The sequence below is a fragment of the Lagenorhynchus albirostris genome, chromosome 13, assembly GCF_949774975.1.
Source record: "Lagenorhynchus albirostris chromosome 13, mLagAlb1.1, whole genome shotgun sequence".
Lineage (NCBI taxonomy): Eukaryota > Metazoa > Chordata > Mammalia > Artiodactyla > Delphinidae > Lagenorhynchus > Lagenorhynchus albirostris.
The window spans coordinates 1,068,558-1,092,088 of NC_083107.1; the positions used below are offsets into that span (position 1 = coordinate 1,068,558).

The 23,531-nt window shown below is 42.0% G+C and overlaps 1 long non-coding RNA gene across 1 annotated transcript in view; it reads left to right on the forward strand.

The window, feature by feature from the left end:
• LOC132531064 (uncharacterized) overlaps window positions 1–23,531 on the forward strand; it is a 371,620-nt gene continuing 348,089 nt past the window's right edge. The window contains exons 1-2 of the long non-coding RNA XR_009544003.1: window positions 1–60; window positions 4,196–4,322. This is a non-coding gene — a long non-coding RNA (uncharacterized LOC132531064). The remainder of the gene's footprint in view (window positions 61–4,195; window positions 4,323–23,531) is intronic.

Below are 23,531 nucleotides of genomic sequence, written 5' to 3' on the forward strand. Positions count from 1 at the left end.
AGCCCTCCGTAATGTTTTCAATAGTGGCAGCGCCGATTTACATCCTTAGCAGCAGTGCAGGTGAGCGCTCTTTTCTCCACATCCTCAGCAGCACCTCTTAATTGTTGTCATTTTTAGGATGGCCATTCTGACAACTGTAAGGTGATATCATTTTGTGGTTTTGATTTGCATTTCCCTGATGATTAGTGATGTTGAGCATGTTTCCATGTGCCTTTTATCTGTTTTATTTCCTCAAAAAGAGTATTCAGATCCTCTACCCAATTGTTTTTATTTTTATTTTATTTTATTTTTGTGGTACGCGGGCCTCTCACTGTTGTGGCCTCTCCCGTTGCGGATCACAGGCTCCGGACGCACAGGCTCAGTGGCCATGGCTCACGGGCCCAGCTGCTCCGCGGCATGTGGGATCTTCCCGGACCGGGGCATGAACCCGTGTCGCCTACATCGGCAGGCGGACTCTCAACCAGTGCGCCACCAGCGAAGCCCTTATTTTATTTATTTATTAAAATTATAGTTTATTTACAATATATCAGCTTCAGGTGTATAGTATAGTGATCCAGGATATTTTACAGTTTACACTTGATTAAAAATTTTTTACAGGATAATGGCTATAATTCCCTGTCCTCTACAATATATCTTTGTTGCTTATCTATTTTATACATAGTAGTTTGTACCTCTTAATCCTATACCCCTAATTTGCCCCTCCCCCCTTACCTGTCCCACTGGTAACCACTAGTTTGTTTATAGATCTGTGAGTCTGTTTCTGTTTTGCATGTACATTCATTTGTATTATTGTTAGATTCCACATATAAATGATGTCACACAGTGTCTTTCTCTGACTTACTTCATTAAGCATAATATTCTCGAGGTCCATCCACATTGCTGCAGATGGCAGAATTTCATACTTTTTATGGCTGTGTGATATTCCACTGTACATATGTACCATATCTTCTTTATCCATTTGTCTGTTCATGGGCATTTCGTTTGCTTTCATATCTTGGCCATTGTCAGCAGTGCTGCTATGAACATTGGGGTTTATGTATCTTTTTGAATTAGTGTTTTCATTTTTTTCCTGGATAGGTACCCAGGAGGGTTGTTGACAGATCATATGGTAGTTGTATTTTTAGTTTTTTGAGAAAGCTCCATCCTCTATTCCATAGTGCCTGCAACAATTTACAATCCTACCCACAGTGTAGAAGGGTTCACTTTTCTCCATATCCTCCCCCAAATTTGGTATTTGTAGACATTTTGATGAGAGCTCCTTTGACAGGTGTGAGGTTGATCTCTCATTGTAGTTTTGATTTGCATTTGTCTAATAATTAGTGATGTTGAGCATCTTTTCATCTGCCTTTTAGCTATCTGTATGTCTTCTTTGGAAAGATGTCTATTCATGCCTTATCACCATTATTGATTGTGGTGTTCTTTTTTTGTGTGAGTGATATTGAATTGTATGAACCATTTATATATTTTGGGTATTAACCTTTCATCAGTCATATCATTTACAAATATTTTCTTCCATTTTGCACTTTGATTTTTGATTTTGTTGATGGTTTTCATTGATGTGCAAAAGCTCTTAAGTTCATTTAGTGCCCATTAGTTTATTTTTGCTTTTATTTCTTTTGCCTTAGAGTCCAGATCCAAAAATAATATTGCTACAATTTATGTTAAAGAGTGTTCTGCCTGTGTTCTCTCCTAGAAGTTTTATGGTTTGGTGTATTACATTTAGGTCCTTAATACATTTTTTAAAAAATTTATTTATTTATTTTTGGCTGCATTGGGTCTTCGTTGCTGTGCGTGGGCTTTGTCTAGTTGTGGCGAGCAGGGGCTACTCTTCGTTGCGATGTGCGGGCTTCTCATTGAGGTGGCTTCTCGTTGCAGGGCACGGGCTCTAGGCATGTGGGCTTCAGTAGTTGTGGCACACGGGCTTAGCTGCTCCGTGGCACGTGGGATTTTCCTGGAGCAGGGATCGAGCCCGTGTCCCCTGCATTGGCAGGTGGATTCTTATCCACTACACCACCAGTGAAGCCCCTCCTTAATATATTTTGAATTTATATTTCTGTCTGGTGTGAGGAAATGTTTTAAATTAATTATTTTACATGTAGCTGTCCAGTATTCCCAGCACCACTTATTGAAGAGACTGTCTTTTCTCCATTGTATATTCTTGCTTCCTTTGTAGTAGATTTATTCATCATAAGTGTGTGGGTTTTTTTCTGGGGTCTCTCTTCTATTCCATTGATCTGTGTGTCTGTTTTTGTGATTGTCGTAGCTTTGTAGTCAGGGAGCATGCTACCTCCAGCTTTGGTCTTTTTTCTCAGGATTGCATTTGCAATGTGGGTATTTTGTGGTTCTGTGTTTATTTTGGGATTATTTCTTCTGTTTGTGAACAATACCATGGGTATTTTGATAGGGATTTCTTTAAATCTGTAGATTGCTTTGAGTAATATGGTTATTTTAAAAAGATTAATTCCTCTGATCCAGGAGCATGGGGTATCTTTTCATTTATTTGTGTCATCTTCAGTTTCCTTCATTGGTGTCTTATACTTTTCAGGATATAACTCTGTGGTTAAATTTATTCCTAGGTATTTTATTATTTTTGGTACAATCATAAATTTTTTTCTTAACTTCTCTGTTAGTTTATTAGTGCAGAGAAAAATAACAGATTTCTGTATATTAATTTTGTATACTTAAATGAAAATAAAATTAACAAATGGGACCTCATTAAACTTAAAAGCTTTTGCACAGCAGAGGAAACCATAAACAAGATGAAAGGATAATCCTCAGAATGGGAGAAAATATTTGCAAATGAAGCAGCCGACAAAGGATTAATCCCCAAAATATACAAACAGCTCATGCAGCTCAATATCAAAAAAACAACCCAATAAAAAAATGGGCAGAAGACCTAAATAGATATTTCTCCAAAGAAGACATACAGATGGCCAACAAACACATGAAAAGATGCTCAACATCACTAATTATTAGACAAATGCAAATCAAAACTACAATGAGGTATCACCTCTCACCCATCAGAATGGCCATCATAAAAAAATCTAGAAACAGTAAATGCTGGAGAGGGTGTGGAGAAAAGGGAACCCTCCTGCACTGTTGGTGGGAATGTAAATTGATACAGTTACTATGGAGAACAGTATGGATGTTCCTTAAAAAACTAAAAATAGAACTGCCATATGACACAGCAATCCCACTACTGGGCATATACGCAGAGAAAACCATAATTCAAAAAGACACATGCACCCCAGTGTTCATTGCAGCACTATTCACAATAGCCAGGACATGGAACCAACCTAAGTGTCCATCGACGGATGAATGGATAAAGAAGATGTGGTACATATATACAATGGAATATTCGTCAGCCATAAAAAGGAATGAAATTGGGTCATTTGTAGAGACATGGATGGACCTAGAGAATGTCATACAGAGTGAAGTTAAGTCAGAAGGAAAAAAGCAAATATCGTATATTGACATATATATGTGGAATCTAGAAAAATGTTATAATTGATCTTATTTGGAAAACAGAAATAGAGACACAGACGTGGAGAACAAACATGGACACCAAGGGAGGAAGGGGGCGTGGAAAGAATTGGGAGATTGGGATTGACATATATACACTAATGATACTATGTATAAAATACATAACTAATGGGAACCTACTATAGAGCACAGGGAACTCTATTTGGTGCTCTGTGGTGACTTAAGTGGGAAGGAAATCCAAAAAAGAGGGGATATATGTATACATAGAGCTGATTCACTTTGCTGTACAGAAGAAACTAACACAACATTATAAAGCAGCTGTACTCCAATAAAAATTAATGAAAAAAATATGTATACTTCAAATTTACTGAGTTTATTTATGCTAATAATTTGTTGGTGAGGTCTTTAGGGTTTTCTCTACATATTATCATGTCATCTGCAAACAGTGACAGTTTTACTTCCTTTACAAATTAGATCCTATTTTGTATTTTTATTGTTTTTTTTTGCTGTGGCTACAACTACTAATACCGTGTTGAATAAAAGTGGTGAGACTGGGCATCCTTGTCTTGTTCCTGTTCTTAGAGGAAATGCTTTCAGCTTTTCACTGTTAAGTATGATGTTAGGTCTGCTTTTGTCATTTATACCCTTTATTTTATGTATGTATGTATGTATGTATATATATATGTATTTATTTATTTATTTTTTTTTTTAGGCCATACCACGCAGCATGCGGGATCCTAGTTCCTGGACCACGGATTGGACCAGCACCCTCTGCAGTGGAATTGCGAATTTCTAACCACTGGGCTGCCAGGGAAGTCCCTTTCCTTTATTATAAAAAGGTATGTTGCCTCTATATTCACTTTGTTGAGAGTTTTTTTTTTAATTTTTGAAATTTATTTTTGGCTGTGTTGGGTCTTTGTTGCTGCGCTTGGGCTTTCTCTGGTTGCGGCGAGCGGGGGCTACTCTTCGTTGCGGTGCATAGGCTTATTGCGGTGGCTTCTTGTTGTGGAGCATGGACTCTAGGCGTGCGGGCTTCAGTAGCTGCAGCATGCGTGCTCGGTAATTGCAGCCTGCAGGCCCTAGAGCATGCAGGCTTCAGTAGTTGGGGCATGTGGGCTCAGTAGTTGTGGTGCATGGGCTGTAGGGAGTTTGGGCTTCAGTAGTTGTGGCACACGGGCTCAGTAGTTGCGGCTCGTGGGCTCTAGAGCGCAGGCTCAGTAGTTGTGGCTTAGTTGCTCGGTGGCATGTGGGATCTTCCCAGACCAGGGATTGAACCCGTGTCCCCTGCATTGGCAGATGGATTCTTAGCCACTGCGCCACCAGGGAAGTCTCACGAGTTTTTATCATAATTCAAATGTTGAATTTTGTTGAATTTGCCAAATGCTTTTGCTGGAGGTATGAATATGATCATATGTTTTATCCTTTGTTCTGCTAATCTGGTGTGTTACTTATTTGATAAATGTTCATTTATTCTTCTTAATGTTGAATTTCAGTTTCGTACCGTTGTGGTTGGAAATGATACTTGATATGATTTCAGTCTTCTTGGATTTTTGAAGACTAGTTTCGCGGCTTAATATTTGACCTATTGCAGGAAATGTTCTGTGTCCTTAAGAAGAATGGAAATTTGCTGCTGTTGAGTGGAATGTACTATATGTCTGTTAGTTTCACTTGATATCAAGTGTGTGTTCATGTTCAGTGTTTCCTGATTAATATTCTGTCCGGATGAGCTATACAGTGTTGAAAGTTGGGTATTGATGTTTCTTACCATTATTTAATTTCTGCACATTTTCAGCTTCATATGTGTTAATATTTTCTTTATATGTTTAGAGGCTCCAATGCTGGATACATACATATTTATAATTGTCATAATTGATTGATGAATTAATCCCTTTATCATTTATGATAACCTTTTCTTTGAGAGGTTTGTCCTAAAGTCTTTTTTGCCTGATAATAGACTAGTCAGGCAAGTATCATTTGCATGGAATATCTTTTTTCCAATCATCCAGTTTTATCCTATATATGGATTTAAAGTTAACATAAATATTTTGTACACAGTATATAATTGTACTTTTAAAAATCCACTCAGCCACCCTATGGATTATTTAAATTGAAGTATAGTTGATTTACAATGTTACATTAGTCTCAGGGGAACAACATATGGATTTAATATTTTTATAGATCACAGTTAAAGTTATTACAAAATAATGGCTATATTTCCCTGTGTTGTATGATATATCCTTGTTTGTTTATTTTATACATAGGGGTACTGGATTAGGAGAAACAAACTGCTGTCTCTCCCTCCGCCCTTCACTCGCCCCACCGGTAACCACTAATTTGTTCTCTGTGAGTCTATTTCTGCATTTTTTAGATTCCACATAGAAGTGAAAACATAGAGCATTTGTCTTTCTCTAACTTACTTCACTAGGTATAACTATTCCAGGCCCATCCACATTGTTGCGAGTGGCAGAATTCTGTTTTTGCTTTTTGCAGGCATCTCCGTATTGTTCTCTGTGGTGCTCTTAGCATTTTACATCCCACCAACAGCATAGGGGGGGTTCCCTTTTCTCCACACCCCCTCCGGTATGTATTGTTTGTAGACTTTTTGATGATGGCCATTCTGACTGGAGATAGGTGATACCTCATAGTTTTGATTTGCATGTCTCAAATAATTTGAGATGTTGAGCATCTTTTCATGTTTTTTTTTTAAAGTGTGAGAAAAAGTTACAGTTGAAGTTGGCTTTTTGAAAGTCTTACCATTTTGAATTCTTTTTTTAATACCTACCACAGGACATTTTTTTGAGGGCAGGTGTCATTTGCACCCTAGCAGTCCTTGCTGATATTAAGTGCCCACAAGCACATGTTTTAAAGTTGCTGTTGTGGAAATGGCCACAGGTGGTAGGATTTATTCATGCTGCACTCTGGCTACTCGGGTAAGCACTGCCATGTGGAAGCGGGTTCCTGGGTTTTACATTAGTGTGCACTGTGCCGGAACCAACACCCCAAATCCTGTGTCTCATTACTTCTTGTTTTTTGTTAATTTTTACTTTTTATTAGAGTTGATTTACAGTATTGTGCTTGTAGGCGTACAGAATCTTGTTCAGTTATATGTATTCATATGTCTATTCACCTTCGGATTCTTTTTCCATATAGGTTATTAGAGAGTGTTGAGTAGACTTCCCTGTGTTATACAGTAGTTTCTATTGATTATCTGTTTTATATATATTGGTGTATATAGGTTTTCCCCAACATCCTAATTTGTCCCTTCCCCCGACCTCTCCCGTTGGGTAGCCATAAGTTTCTTTCCTAAGTCTGCGAGTCTCTTTCTCTCTCTCTCCCTCTCTCTCTCTTTTTTTGGCTGCACTGTGCGGCATGCAGGATATTAGTCCTCCCAACACTAGGATCAAAGCTGCGCCCCCTGTAGTGGAAGCTCGGATTCTTAACCATTGGACCACCAGGAAAGTTCCTGTTTCTTTCTTGTAAATTAGTTCATTGGTGTCAGTTTTTAACTTCCACCTATAAGTGGTATCATGATATGTGTCTTTCTCTTTCTGACTTACTTCACTCAGTATGATCATCTCTAGGTCCATCTCTATTGCTGCAAATGGCATTCTTTAATTCTTTTTCATTTCTGAGTAATACTTCATTGTGAACATGTACCTTTTCTTCTTTATCCAGTGGCCATTTTGGTTGCTTCCAGTCTTGGCTATGGTCAGTGGTGCTGCAGTGCATGTTTAGTGCATGTATCTGTTCCGGTTCTGGTTTTCTCCTGATATATGCTCGGGAGTGGGACTGCTATATCCTATAGTAGCTCTGTCTTTATCTTTTCAAGTCACCTCCATACTGTTCTCTATAGAGGCTGTTACCACCTTAGATCCCACCAGAAGCACAGGAGGGTTCCCTTTTCTCTAAGCCCTGTCCAGCATTTATGGTTTGTAAACTTTTTGATGATGGCTGTTCTGACTGGTGCAGGTGATATACCTTGTTGTAGTTTTGAGTTACATGTCTCTAATATATCGTGATGGTGAGCATTATTTCATGCGCTTTTTAAAAAAAACATTTTGAGTAGTATTTACCTGTTGATATTGTCTTCATGAAAGTCTGCGATTTTTAGGTTTTTTTTTTTTTTAAGGATACTTATCCCCAGAAATTTTTTGAGGGGTGGTATCTTTTATAGCCCAACAGTGCTTGTGAATATTAAGTCCCCATAAGCAATAGTTTTAAAGTTGCTGTTGCGGCAAAGGGCCACAGGGCGGCAGCATTTCCTCCAAGACCAACTCTGGTTATCCAGGCAACCAGAGCCATTGTGGAAGTCGGGTTCCTGGATTGTACATGAGTGTGGAATATGCCAGAACAAACACCCAAAAGCTCGTATCTCATCACTTGTTGTTTTTTTTTTTCTAATTTAAGGTTTATTTTTTCTTTGAGTAACAGCAGTATGCAATGTTCTGTGTTTCGTAGGTGTACAGATTTTTTTCACTTATACATCCAAATATATCTATTCATTTTTGTATTCTTTCCCTTGTAAGTTATTCCAGAGTGTTGAGCAGACCTGCCTTGGTATACTTAGGTCCCGGCTGATTATCGAATTTATACGTAATAGTTTGTATTTGTTAATCCCAGCCTCCTAATTTATCCCTTTCCCACATCTTTCCCCTTTGGTAAGCATAAGTTTTTGTTTTCTAAGTCTGTGAGACGTTTTCTATTTTGTCAGTTAGTTCATTGGTGTGAATTTTCAGATTCCACCTATAAGTGGTATTATATGGTACTTTTCTTTCGGATTCTGATCTAACTTAGTATGATTATCTCTGGGTTTGTCTGTGCTCCTGCAAATGGCATTGTTTCATTCACTGTCAGTCCCGAGTAACAGTCGGTTGTGTGCTTGTACCGCTTCTTGATCCATTCACCTGTCGATGGATATTTTGGTTGCTTCAAGGTCTTGGCTATTGTAAGTGGTGCTGAAGTTCACATTTGGGTGCAGGTTTTCTGTCAAATTCTGATTTTCTCTGAATGTACTCTTAGGAGTGGGACTGCTGGATCATATGGTAGCTGTATATTTACCTGTTAAAGGCACTTCCATATTCTCTACAGTGGCTGTTAACATTTACATCCCACCTGCAATATAGAAGGGTCCCTTTTTCTCCAACCCAATCCAGCATTTATTGCTTGTAGACACTTTGATAATGGCCATTCTGACTGCTGTGAGGTGATACTTCGTTGTAGTGTTGATTTGCATGTGTTTAATTATTTGTGAATCATTTCATGGGCTTTTTTTTTAACAGTGTGCGTAGTATTTACCTGTTGATATTGTCTTCATGAAACTCTACCCTATTTTGGTTTTTTTTTTTTTTTTAGAATACTTATCCCCAGAAAGTTTTTGAGGGCTGGTATCTTTCACAGCCCAGCAGTGCGTGTGAATATGAAGTCCCCATTACCGATAATTTGAAAGCTGCTGTTGCAGGAAACGGCCACAAGGCGGCAGGATTTCTTCCAAGACCAACTCTGGTTCGTGTTTTGGGGTTATAAATTAGAGTGAAATGTGGCAGAACAAACAACCAAAGCTTCTGTCTCCTCACTTCTTTTTTTAAAATTTTTATTTTGGGGGCAGTAACAGTGCTTTACAATGTTCTGTGTTTTGTAGGTGCCCAGAATCTTTTTCATTTATGTGTAGACATACATCTACTCATCTTTAGAGTCTCCTTCCTTATGGGTTATTCCAGAGTGTTGAGCAGACCTACCGTGGTATACTTAGGTCCCTGCTGATTATCGAAATCATACGTAATAGTCTGTGTCTGTTAATCCCAGCCACTTAATTTACATTTCCCCACGTCTTTCCTCTTTGGCAACCGTAAGTTTATTGTTTAAGCCTGTGAGACTTTTTCTGTTTTGTCAGTTAGCTCATGGTTGTGAATTGTTAGATTCCATCTATAAGTGATATCATATGATACTTGTCTTTCTGATTCTGACTTACTTCACTTACTGTGAATATGTCTAGTTCCATCTGTGTTCCTGCAGATGGCATTATTTCCTCCTTTGTCATGCGGGAGTACTATTCCTTGTGTGCATGTACCAGTTCTCCTTAATCCGTTCATCTGGTGATGGGCATTGGGGTTGCTTCCAGGTCTTCGCTATTGTAAGTGGTGCTGTAGTGCACATTTGTGTGCATGTTTCACTTGGAATTCTCTTTTTCTCTGGATATGCTCTTAGGATTGGGACTCCCAGATCATACGGCAGCTGTATTTTTACCTTTTAAAGGCACTTCCCTTTTGTTCCCTGTGTTGGCTGTTACCATTTACATCCCACCTGAAACACAGGATGCTCCGCTTTTCGCCTCACCCACTCCAGCATTTATTGTTTGTAGATATTTTGAAAATGGCCATTATGACTGCTGTGAGGTGATACCTCCTTGTAGTTTTGATTTTCATGACTCTAATAATTCATGATATTGAGCATCATTTCATGTGCTTTTTGTTTTTTTAAACAGTGTGAGCAGTAATTATCTTTTGATAGCATCTTCATGAACGTCTTCCCTTCTTTAAAAAAAATTTTTTTTGACTACTTACCCCTGGAAATTTTTTGAGGGCTGGTGTCTTTTACAGCCCTGCAGTCCTTGTGAGTATTAAGTCCGCATGAGCAATCTTTTCAAAGTTGCTGTTTCAAGAAACGGCCGCAAGGAGGCAGGATTTCTTGGAGCCCAGTTATGGTCACTGGCAAGCAGAGCCTTAGCGGATGTGGCGTTTTGGGGCTGCAGATTGGGGCGGAATGTGCCAGAACAAGCACTGAGAGGCTGGCGTCTCATCACCTCTTGGCCTCTTTTCAGTTCAGTTTTTATTTTTTATTGAAGAACAGTGATGCCCAATGGTGTGTGTGTTGTCAGGGCAGAGAAGGTGTTTAGTGTCTACATAAGCATGTGTCTGTTCACCATCAGAGTCCTTTCCCGTATAGGTTATTACAGAGTGTTGGGTGGACCCCCCCGGTACACCTCAGTCCTTGTTGATCATCTGTTTTCCATGTAATATGTAATCCCAACTAGCTGCGTTATGGCTTCCACACATCTGTCCCCTTTGGTAACCATAAGTTTGTTTTTGAAGTCTGTGAGATATTTTTGTTTTGTCAGTTAGTTCCTTGGTGTAAATTGTTAGATTCCACCTGTAAGTGATGTCATATGACACTTGTCTTTCTAATTCTGACTTATGTCACTTAGTATGATTATCTCTGGGTTTATCTAGGTTCCTGCAGTTGGCATTATTTCATTCATTTACATGGTTGATTCATACTCCATTGCCTACATGTACCACTTCTTTATCCATTCACGTCTCGATGGACATTTGGGCTGCTTCCAGGTCTTGGCTGTTGTACATGGTGCTGCAGTGCACGTTTGGGTGCATGCTTTTTTTCCCTTTCTGGATTTTGGTGTATGTACTCTTAGGCGCCGGACTGCTGGATCATATGATATCTCTGTTTTTACCTTGTAAAGACATCTCCATACTATGCTCTATACTGGCTTTTACCATTTCCATCCCACCAGCACCATAGGAAGGTTCCCTTTTTCCATGCCTTCTCCACCATTTATATTTTGTAGACCTTTTGATGATGGCCATTCAGACTGGGGCAAAGTGACACCTCATTCTAGTTTTGATATGCGTGTCTCTAGTAATTCAAAATATTGAGCATCTTTTCATGTGCTTTCTTTTTCTTTTAAACAGTCTGGGTAGTATTTACTAGTTGACGATGTCTTCTGGATAGTCTGCCCTGTTTTTAATTATTTTCGATTACTTAACCCTGGACATTTTTGGATGGCAGGTATCATTGAGAGCCCGGCAGTCCTGGTGAATATATGAAGTGCTCATAAGCAGTCGTCTTCAGGTTGCTATTGCGGGAAATGGCCACAGGGCGGCAGGATTACCTCCTGCCCATCTCTGGTTACCCAGGCGATCAGAGCCTGAGGGCGTGTCCTGTTTGGTGGTTGTCACTTAGAGCGGAATGTGCCAGGGCGAACACCCAACAGCTGGTGTCTCCTTATCGTTTTTTAAATTCCATTAGTTTTTATTTTTCATTGGAGTAACAGTGATATACAACGTCGCGTGTGCTGTAAGCGTCCAGAAGTTTTCAGTTATACGTGGACATACATCTGCTCATCTCTGGAATCTTTCCCCACACAGGTTTTTACAGGTTGGCGATAGAACTTCTTGGTACACATAGGTCCTTGCTGATTATCTTTTTTTTTTTTTTTTTTTTTTTTGCGGTACGCGGGCCTCCCACCGCTGTGGCCTCTCCCGTTGCGGAGCACAGGCTCCGGACGCGCAGGCTCAGCGGCCACGGCTCACGGGCCCAGCCGCTCCGCGGCACGTGGGATCTTCCCGGACCGGGGCACGAACCCGCGTCCCCTGCATCGGCAGGCGGACTCTCAACCGCTGCGCCACCAGGGAAGCCCCAACCCTCTTGCCACTTCTATTTAACATATTATTGGAAGTCCTAGCTGCAGCCATCAGAGAAGAAAACGAAAAGGCACCCAAGTTGGAAGGGAAGTAGTAAAACTCACTATTTGCAGATGACATAATAGTATATATAGAAAATAAACCAAAAAACTATTTGAATAAATGCATTAATTTATTCAAAGTTGTAGAATGCAAGATTTATATGCAGAAATCTTTTGCTGTTGTAGACACTAATAATGTTCTACAAGAAAGAGCAATAAAAAATCCCATTTAAAATCACATCAGAAAGAATAAAATAAATAGGAATAAACTTAACCATGGAGGTGAAAGGCCTGTACTCTGCAAACTATAATACACTGAGGAAGGAAATGGAAGATGATACAAAGACATAGAAAGGAGTGTGTGGGAGTGTGTGCCGTGGGACCTTGGGCGTGAGCCAGGCTGCCGGGGTTGCTTCTTGTTTCTGCTCTTTGCTTGGTGCAGCTGTGGGCGAGTCACTTCTCTACGCCTCAGTTTTCTCATCTGTAAAATGGAATTAGTAATATTGTAGTGTAGTTGTCATAATTTAATTAGCTAATATATGTAATCGGGAACACATTGTAAACGTTGCAGAAATGTTTACAGTTATGGTTTAATGAAATGGGGACAACTTCATGGGAGTCTTTTGGGAGAGAAATTACTCATGCAGTTCTTTCTAATGTAGCTATTTATTTACGTGCCTGTCAGCATTATGTGTCTGGAGCCCCTTGGAAGGGCTGGGAGGTGACCCGTTTTCTGACGGCATCTTCACAGCCCCTGGAATGGAACGCCTGCTGAGAATGTAAAGGGTGTGAGATGCACAGGGTCCAGGGATAGCCCTGTGGTCTCCTCCGTCCTCCAAACATAATGGGCCCAACATTAAAAATGAGAAATGCTGTATTTGCCATGGAAATTCACTTCGAGTCGCCCCCCGTGGATGTACCGTCCTACAAGGGGAGGCAAATGCAGTTCAGACAGGATGGCCCTTCGTAGACAGAAACTCTGGAGCGACTGTCGAAGGCCTTGAGGCAGAGGGTTAGTGCTTTGGATGGGGTTGGCAGTGTGTCAGGGGCCCTGGGGATGGGCGGGTGTCTAATGAGTCATTTTGAATCGTCTGAAGTAATAATGTCCTACTTTATTCTGTTTGTTAGTGCAATTAAAATGATTTTCATATTAAGTAATTTAAGAATTGAGGCAGTTTTCTCTGGCGTTTTAAATGGGCACGATCCCTGGAGAATTAGCATAACATCTGTGGATTCCTGTGCTCTCTCCTCCCAGCGTTTATTTTGTTGCCCACGTATGACCTGGAGGAGGGACACCCTGGGGTCCAGCTCTAGGGTGGAGAATGGCTTCTGCAGACACGTCAGGTCTCCACTGTGAAGTCTCATTCCAGGAGCCGCCCTGGGCGAGCTCCACCTGATTCCCGGTGCTGACATCTTCTCAGTTGCCCATTTGCTGCTCTGGGTTTGACTTTGAGCTGCTTTCATGGCTTCCGTGTTCTGAGTCCGCCAGGATTTCAGCGTCTTTCTCTCTCACTTTTTTAACAAAATTTTTATTGGAGTGTAGTTGATTTGCAATGTTGTGTTAGTTTCTGCTGTACAGCAAAGTGATTCAGTTCTACATTTACGCATCTCCACTCTGTTTTAGATCCTTTCTTGAGTCACAAGCCCTGCCACGTCCACGGGCTCTTCTCCCGTTCTTGAGTTGTGCTGGTGTTGGCCCTGGTCCTCCCGGCTTAGATGGTTTGCTGCGCCCAGTGGATTTCTACCCTCACCCCCTCCCACCTCACCCCTTAACCTGATCCTTTGCTGAAACCTCACCTCCACCCTGACTCTGGGGTAGAACTGGTGATACATTTTAACTGTGACCACGGCCAAGAGCCCAAGATCTGGAATCAAACAAAATTGATTTTTCATCCCAGCTCTGATCCTAGTTCCATGATGGACTATGGGTGTGTTGAAAGATTATTCTGAGTATGTTTTCTCCTGCCTAAAATGAGCACGACAGCGATGGCTTACCGCGTGGGGCTATTGTGAGGATTAAATGATGACCCGTGTAAAGACCCTATCACAGCAAGTGTTCAACGAATGTTAATTGCTGTTGTTATTATTATGTCAGCCTTTCTATGATGACAGGCACCATGAAGGCTGTTCACTCCAAACCAAGTCTGCAGTGTACCCTCTCTTTCTACTAAGCATGGGAAGAGTAGATAAAGAATGGGGAAGCATTTCACCTTTTAGAAGTAGGAAATAGAAATAGATGTATTTAGCTGCCCTTGCTACTTAGAAAACCTTTGCACACCACTGCTGGAGACTGAGTCAAAGAGAGAAACTCCTGAGCGGGATGGGGGAGTGGCACCCAGGTGGGTGTGGAGCCCTCCTGGGACAGAGGCGGCCAGGAGAGCATAGCGGTCATGGGTCATCGGTGTTGGAAGAGATCTCAACGTTCGTCCTGTGCAGACTCCTCATTCACCACTGACGAGCTGTGATCCAGAGAGGTAGACACCATGCCTCAGTTCACACAGCAGAGCTAGGAACAGAACCCTGGTTCTGAGGCTCCAGGTAAGTCTGGTGATGGCTCTTCCACATCACAGGCTCTCTGATGTGGTCCCTTGAACAGCGGCATCAGCGTCACTTGGCAACTGGTTGGAAATGCAGATTCTCAGGTTTCATCCCAGACCCACTGACCCAGGATTTTCTGGAGTCAGGACAGGAATCGGTGTTCAGACAGGGTGCCACCCAGGTGACTGGATCTGAGAACCACTGCTCTTCATTATGTTGGTTTGTCATGTTCCTAACCTGATTACATATATTTCTGCAAAGCAAGGAAGGTATGTAAAAAAAAACATAAATATAAGAAAACATACAGAAAGAAGAGAAAAACAGGAATCTTTTGATATTAACCAAGACAGACCGATATCTATCTACATCTATTTCTATATAATTTTTTTCAGAAAACAAATATATATTTATACTGTCGTGTTTAGGTCCCACTATTAAGAGCACTGCTCTCTTTGTGTGACTTATTACAGATCCAAGTACAGCCCCGGTTCCAGTGTTACTGGTTGGATGCAGTAATGGACTGTTAGCTCTTCCAAGCATGTGAACATAAATACACTAGAGAGGGAAGGAGGTGTATGTGTGTGTGCGAAATATTATTGTTTGATGTAACTATTTCGTTGAAAATATGACAACATGAAAAGCTAACCTAAAAGTGGCAAGAAATTTATGTTTCATGGCGAAGCCCACAGGCTCTGGGATGCTTAAATCACATTACATGGAGCTGTCAATCCCTTCTCCCCTTGATATTAGTGGGTGACGTATGAAAGCAAGTGTGTTTAACGTAATAGTGATTTTTCATGGTTCTGTCTGGACAGACCTTTCTCACTCATCATCAAAACCTATAAAAGTGCCTGGTGATGTTTTAGCTCCTGGAGTGTTTGATTATTTAGGACAAAACTTTATGATAAAAGCATTGAATCTAACCATCTCACAACAAAAGAACAAAGTAGTTGGATTATTTTTGGAAAAGTTTGAGATGAAATGGTTAGTCATCGATGGACCTGGAAGAAGGTAAGCAAGTCAGATTATTGTCTTAGATACTGAGCAGACTCGAGAGGGCTCTGGTTTCTGTGTGAATGTCCACAATTCTGTGTATGTGGGCTGATGTTTTAGCTTGGACTGGAGTCTTCGTCGTAAAGGGGGACCACAGATGTGGATCATTGAATTGTGGGAAGGGTGGCTCCTGTCTAGAGCTTCTTCCGTGTTCTGGGCCCTTGGTAGCCCTTACTCTTGTCCATGATCATGACCATCGTCAGTGTCATCAGAGCTGACACCGAACATTAGCAACAGGTTAGGCGCTACAGTGAGTCTTCACGTGCCAACTCACATAATCCTCACTAGGTCCTTAAGGGTAAGCACTGCCATTGCCCATCGTACAAAGGAAGGAACTTAAATGAGAGGTTAAGTGATCAGCCCAGGACCACTCAGCTAGTAAGAGAGACTCAGAGAGAAACCCAGGTAACTTCTTTCCGAAGCCCACTGCCTCAACCTCCGTGTGATGCTGCCTTTCCATTTCATGTAATCCTGACGTCAGTGTTAGATTACGTGTCTCATTTTCCCCTCTGTACGGTTGAGGATAATGGGGCTCAGGGAGAGGAAAAAGCTGGTGAGGTCGCAGGGCCAACCAGTGTCTGCATTGGTCTGTATGCCCCTCCCCATGCTGCCCACCACACTTTCCGGTGTCTGGTGTCTTTGCGTTTTGCCTTTGGAGCTACTATGCAATGCTGTTCCCAACATTTGTCTGAGAACCAGATAGGACTCTGATATTCTGTCCTTTTTAAGTGAAAAAAAATGGAGAATGTGGGTGAATGCCTAGACGCTGCTAACAAAGACAATGAAAAACTTCTGATTCTATCAAAAGCTCTTGTAGAATGTGAATGGTGCTCCAGAAAAGTAAAAGGGTCAGTTCCCATCCGAATCCCTGAAGTTCATTTCTGTGTGATGGTAGGCTGGTCATCAAACCAATACTGGCTTGGATTTATACTGACTGCTACCAGACGCACTTTTGATATTACTTTTTTAGTAATAAGAAGACAAAGTATTATCAATTAACCGACATTCCCAAATAGGTACTGGATGACGTAATGACCTTTGACCATTCACTTCAGTCCTCTGAGCCTCGATTTCCTAATCTGCAGAAAGTGAGATGATCGTACCTCGCGTGATGATTAGGCGCTGTTCACGTGAAGTACTTTATCAGTTCTCAAGCCCAGTGGACAGTCCACCACTCTTGCCCATCACGTGGATAACTGCAAGGGTGGCAGTTGTGTGCGTTTGACCCTCAAGTGCAGGTCTGATGCCCACAGGCTTGTTAGCTGAGTGTTTCACTCTGTGGCTGGTTTGGTATAGATTTGGGGAAGAGACAGAGGTAGACATGGAAAAAAATGGAGACGGAAAGCAGAGCTTTTTGTTTTGTCCTCTAAACTCTGAGGATCTGGGGAATACTTAGGATGCTTATAGAAGGGAGTTTATTACTCAGTTTCCCCAGGGCTTCTGGACTTTTCCCAGGAGCTTTGGAAATGAAACCCACTTCTGTTCAATTTTTCTAAACTTTTCATTAACTCCATACCACTGAATATCCCTCTAAGCCAGTTTTCTCCAAAGTGGGGTGTACACTTGCATTCCAGGGGGAGGTAAGATAATCCTATTGATCTTTTATATTGGGATTTCTTATTATTTTTTACGCCAAAAAAAGAACTATTATTAATCTTTAATACCAGCACTTTCTCTCACAGCCTGTACGTTGGAAAGTTGGTCAAAAGCTGTCATTCCATTTGCTTTTGGTAAAAAGTGGCTTATGGCAGCTTGCTTGGAAGCAGTCAAAGGGATCTTGAGACTTTAATGGTAACAGTACAGAGATACAATTTGTCAGTGAATAGGTCAGCACCCGGAACTCCACAATTATTTCCCTTTCTTCCTCTGTCAAATTGATGCCTCTAATTTTCCCTTCCCAAATCCTTCACATTGCAGCCAGTTTCATTGTGTTCAAACATAAATCAGATCACAGTTGTCCTTCTCACACTTACTCCAGCTTAAAACTCTTCAGTTGCACTTAAGACCAAATCCAAAATCTTCCCTGAGGCCCTGTGATCTATCCCTTCAACCTTATCACGCTCTTTCTGCTTCCCATGCTGTGGTCACCCTGGTGTCCCCTCCATCCCTAGGACAAGCCATGCTGTTTTGTGCCTCAGGGTTGCTGCATCAGCTATTTTGTCTTCTAAGAAGAGCTGACGTCTCTTTATTCCTTTAGGCAAAGTATTGCGTCTCTTCTTTATTGCATGTATAGTCAGTCTAAGTGCTGGGACTCTCTTTCACTTTAGAGGCTATAACCTCGATGGCCAAGATCACTCCATCCCTACTAGCTTCACTAAGGAGCCATGCTTCTGAATTTCTTGGGTTTTATCATTCTCATTCCGACACCAAGGCGTCTAGGCTACTGGGTATTTCCTGTTGCTATTAACACGATTTAATCAACAGTCTGGACTAGGTCAGCAGAGGGGAGTCGTCATGGCTGGGGCCTGGTGGCCAGTAGGGTATACGCGGTCTCCCGCAGGTGCAGGTGGACTGGTTGCTTAGGGCTGAAAAAGCATGTGCCAAGTCAATCTCTGCGTCCGGTCTAGGTGCAGGTTCACGACGTCTGTAATCACAGCTCGATCACATTTATAGTAACTCAGGGTCAATCTAGAAGTACCATTTGGCTTCACCACTTTGCATCTTTGATGTCTTTTATGGTAACACCAAACTGTGCTGTTTCCCTCACAAATGCTCTCACTATTACTTTTGGTTTACCTAGCATACCATAGTCGGGGTCATTGTGGGAATTATGCCAGTTCCGAGTATATTTATTCCAATTATTCATGCAGAAAATAGGGAACTAAGCACTGCATGGGTCTTGAGCTAAATTTAGACCGAGGTTATTTATCAAGTGTCCTTCTGTAAGCCCCAAGCTAACCATTCAACCAGAGTGTCGTCCGTGTCCCCTAGATTAGTGTCAATTTAGAGCCAACACCTGTAACCTTCTGCAGATGTGTCATCTCTTCTTCACACGCTCATCCTTTTAAGCGGCTGCAGGCTTCACTGGGGAAGAGTGGAGGACGCTTTACGGTGTGTACTTGGGCCATGATTTAAGGTTTTAATGGTTCTCACTCCAGGGGTTCAGGATGTGTGAACTGCCCTAATGTCTGGTGTCTGGCTGTGGATTCATAGTGATTTCTGGATTATCTTAAGCAAGGAATACCTTAGTAGGTCACCCATCTATTAATAGCGAGCCAGTAATAAACCTCTACAGATTTCTAAGTGTTGATAAACTCCACCATTGCATCTCTGTGGTGTATTATGCTAATTGAGTCAGTTTGTCTCTGATAGTTAAGCCTCGTGACCGGGTCCCCACCACCCTGAGATTTCATTATTCTAACCCTAACCCAGTAAAATCAGAGCTTCCAAGTCAATGGCACGATCTCACATTGTCATTTCAGGGGTCCATAGGACAGCCACGCAGAATGGTTTGGGGATGCTGGAACCCTCACCAGTGTTTCTTTCTGCTTTGCCACGGGGTAAGGTTAGGAAGTGCCTACAGGTCTCGCACGTAAGAGGTCCGCTCCCACATTCCACCTCCTCAGACCTCCTGTTTCCTCAGCTGCAATATTGTCAGCGAGGCTTCCACTTCCCAGTTCATTGCATGTAGCATCACTGGATCCAGGCTTCAAATGCTCAAACCAACGAACTGCTAGACCACTTGCTGCTGAGTGAGCGAAGACGGTAAATCTCCCACAGTGTGCTCGTTGATCTAACACCTTTAAGATGCACTCCATCGTGCTTTTATTTTTATTTATTTTTTAAATTTAATTTTTATTTTATATTGGAGTAGAGTTGATTTACAGTGTTGTGTTAGTTTCAGGTGTACAGCAAAGTGATTCACTTATACATACACATACATCCATTCTTTTTCAGATTCTTTTCCCATATAGGTTATTACAGAGTATTGAAGAGAGTTCCCTGTGCTCTACAGTAGGTCCTTGTTGGTTATCTATTTTATATATAGTAGTGTGTATTCCATCATGCTTTTGTATCTATCTATCTATCTCTCTCTATTTTTTTTTGGCAGTACACGGGCCTCTCACTGCTGTGGCCTCTCCCGTTGCGGAGCACAGGCTCCGGACGCGCAGGCTCAGCGGCCATGGCTCACGGGCCCAGCCGCTCCGCGGCATGTGGGATCTTCCCGGACCGGGGCACGAACCCGCGTCCCCTGCATCGGCAGGCGGACTCCCAACCACTGCGCCACCAGGGAAGCCCATACTTTGAAATTTTAAAATTGAAGTCTAGATAATTTACAGTATTGTGTTAGTTTCAGGCATACAGCATAATGATTCGGTATTTTTTTATTATTATTCAGATCATACCCCATTACAGGTTATTACCATATAATGAGTATAATTCCCTGTGCTATACAGTAAATACTTGTTGTTATCTATTTAATATTTAGTAGTTTGTATCTGTTAATTCCATACCCTGATTTGTCCTTCCCCTTTCCCTTTTTCTACCCTTCAATAACCATACCTGCCGGAAAGCATATTCTTAGAAGTATCCAGTTTTGATCCTTAATTAAACTGTGGTTAAGAGGTATTTGCTTGTTAATGGTAATTGACAGTTGAAGTTTATTTGAGCCCTGTAATGGCCTTTTTTTTGTGTGTGTGTGGTACGCGGGCCTCTCACTGCCGTGGCCTCTCCCGTTGCGGAGCACAGGCTCCGGACGCGCAGGCTCAGTAGCCACGGCTCACGGGCCCAGCCGCTCCGCGGCATGTGGGATCTTCCCGGACCGGGGCACGAACCCGTGTCCCCTGCATCGGCAGGCGGACTCTCAACCACTGCGCCACCAGGGAAGCCCCCCTGTAATGGTCTTAAAGCACCACAGGCATCCTCCTTTTATTACCTTTGAGCATCTGAAGGTTGATCCAGAGAATCAGCATTAAAATCAGTGCCAAAAAAAAGAATCTCCAGCTGGATCTTAGCTGTATTGTCTCGAATGAGTGAAAAGGAAAAACGACGTTTACTGCATGCAATGCTACCCATTCCTTCTTGGGGAAAACTCTTTACCAAGGGGCGTAAGAGAGGGGATGCTTGACCATGGAAGTGCATTATCGAGTTTTCTTAGATGCTTCCTCCAAGCCATCTGAGAGGAGGGCTTTTATCACAACTGACTTCCTTCTCTAAAAGGAGGCGCTTTGAGACAGTCTGTCTCTTTCTCTTTCTTCCCCCTCATCCCTCCTCTTCCTTCTCCTTTTTTCTGTCTCCCCCTCCCTCTCTCTCATTCTTCTCTCCCTCTTTATTCCTTCCTTTTTCTTATCCTATAGAAAATTTGGAAAATATAGAAAACCATAAAGTTAGAAATTATCAAAATCATCTAGAATCCCGTTTCATGGAAAGAATGCTTAATGTTTGGAGTGAAATCGATCATAAGCGAATGTGTGTATGCACAGTCATGCATGCACGTGCGCACATAGGCAATATGTAATTAATCAAAACGGGAAGCTTTAACTTTTAGTGTCTTAAGAACAGTTAAGCAGGTTATTCTTAACTAATAATCCTCTTGTAAGATACAGCCATGGGAAGTGCTCATGTCATTTACAAAAGGGGCTGATGCAATTTCTGAAAGTATATTTCCATAGAGCGACACAGCGTCACTTCCATCTTGAGCACTGTTCTGGGGGTGGGTGGGTAGGTTGTCAGAATCCCCTGTCAAAGGGTGGTTTGGCGTCTGTTCTGCTCTTCCTCCCCCTCTGCCTCTGCTGGGCCGCAGGGGCCGCAGGTAGCTGTGGATAAGGCTCCAGTGAGGCCATTGGGAAACTTGGGTTTGGGGCTGAAGATGTTTAAAACGTGTTCAAGTGAAAAAATCGGCTTGGAGACGCCACTTGAAAGCATTGAAAATGTCTTTAGGCTCAAGGGCAGGCTCTGAGCACCACGGTACCCCAAATGAGGCTCTGCGAGGACTGAGAACGTTCCACAGTAAACAGCACCTCCTGCGTGAAGTGCTCTAGCTGCACAGTCTCCCTCTTCCCTCAGCCGGGCACTCAGGCTGCCCAGAAGCTGAGCTGTGGACCGGCCGTGCTCCTGGGTGGTCCTTGCTGTCTACAGAGAGAGAGGGGACGAGCCAGGTGTGTACATGCAGCATCACAGGTCAAAACGCAGCAGTTCTTCCAGTGACCTTGCTCCGGGCTCACTACAGCTCTGCCTAGCTGGAAATGAGAGCAGGAGAGAAACTCCCGTGCCAGGACCCGAAGAGCGAAGTCACTTCCGAGCTATTATTATTTTCTGTCAGTAGATGGCACTGTTTTGAATAAATAGGCTTTGGTTGAGTTACCTGGACAAAGTGGAATAGAGTAAGCTCTCTTTGAATAAAGAGGATTTGGTTGTCATAAATTCCAAAGCTTTGTTATCAAAAACAGAAATTGTATAGTAGCAAAAGAACTTTAACTAGGTCTTATAACAACACTGTCCTACAGAGGGATAATGTGAGTCTACCTGGGTCAAGAAGGGGGAGTAGGAGGGCGGGAGATGCGCCCTGGAGACTGACAGGCTCCTGTGCAGCCATGGCTGTAACAAAGACACACATGGAATCAGACAGGAAGGGAAGAGAAGCCATCAGGTCGGGACCTGTGCCCGTGGGAGGGGACTCAGAGGAAAAGGGAGATGACATGCGGTTGGGTGGGGGGGAAGTGGAGATCTGTCCTGAGAAGTGAGTGGTTTGAGCCACACGTTGGGACCCCTAGCCGTGGGGTCCAACACAAGGAAGACGAGCCCCTTACTCAGGGAAGTAGGTCAGACAGAGAAAGACAAATACTCTATGCTATCCTTTATATGTGGAATCTAAAAAACAAAACAAATGAATGTATATAACAAAACAGAAACAGACTCCTAGATACAGAGAATAAACTAGTGACTACCAGTGGAGATAGGGCTGGGGGAAGGGGTGAGATGGGGTAGGGGATAAGAGATGCAAATTACTGTGTATAAAATAGATAACCAACAAAGATTATTTTATTACATGGAAATATAGCCATTATTTTGTAACAACTTTAACTGGAGTATAATCTATAAAAATATTGAATCACTGTGTTGTACACCTGAAACTAAAATAATATTGTAAATTGACTATGCTTCAATAAAAAAATAATTTGAGACAAAAAGAAATATAATGCAAGCCACATATGTACTTTAAAATTTTCTAGAAGCCATATTGGAAAAAGCAAAATGAAAAGTGAAATTAATTTTAATAAAATATTTTATTTAACCCAATAAAAATATAAAAATGTAGGGCTTCCCTGGTGGCGCAGTGGTTGAGAGTCCGCCTGCCGATGCAGGGGACACGGGTTCGTGCCCCGGTCCGGGAAGATCCCACGTGCCACGGAGCGGCTGGGCCTGTGAGCCATGGCTGCTGAGCCTGTGCATCCGGAGCCTGTGCTCCGCAGCGGGAGAGGCCACAGCAGTGAGAGGCCTGCATACTGCAAAAAAAAAAAAAAAAAAAAAAAATGTAGTAAAATTCCAACATGTAATAAAAATATTTAGTGAAATGTTTTGCACTCACATGGGCAGTATTTCACTTCCTCAGTAACTTGTAATTAATGGCTGTTTTTTTCCCTTCTTTTCTTCCAGCAAGAGAGGTGTGATTGTCCAGAACAACTGGCCTGAATAGACGTTTCTTCACTTTGATTAGTGTAAACTGTAGTGTTGGATTTGGTCCTTGCGAAAATAGAGTCTTTGTCTACGGGGTGGGGGGGAAAGAATATATATATATACACACACACGCACATACATATATATATAAAACTTATTTACTAAAAGATATATGTATATATAAGTGTATATGTATATGTGTATATCTATACTGATAGCACTTTTCTTCCTGCCTGGAAGACTACAATGCCAGCATCCAGGATAACTACTAGAAAGTACTCTGTCATCCCCTAACCAAATATCTGTTGAATCCCTACTATGCACCAGGCACCGTTCTAACAGATGAGTCCTCCCTGTATTTCTA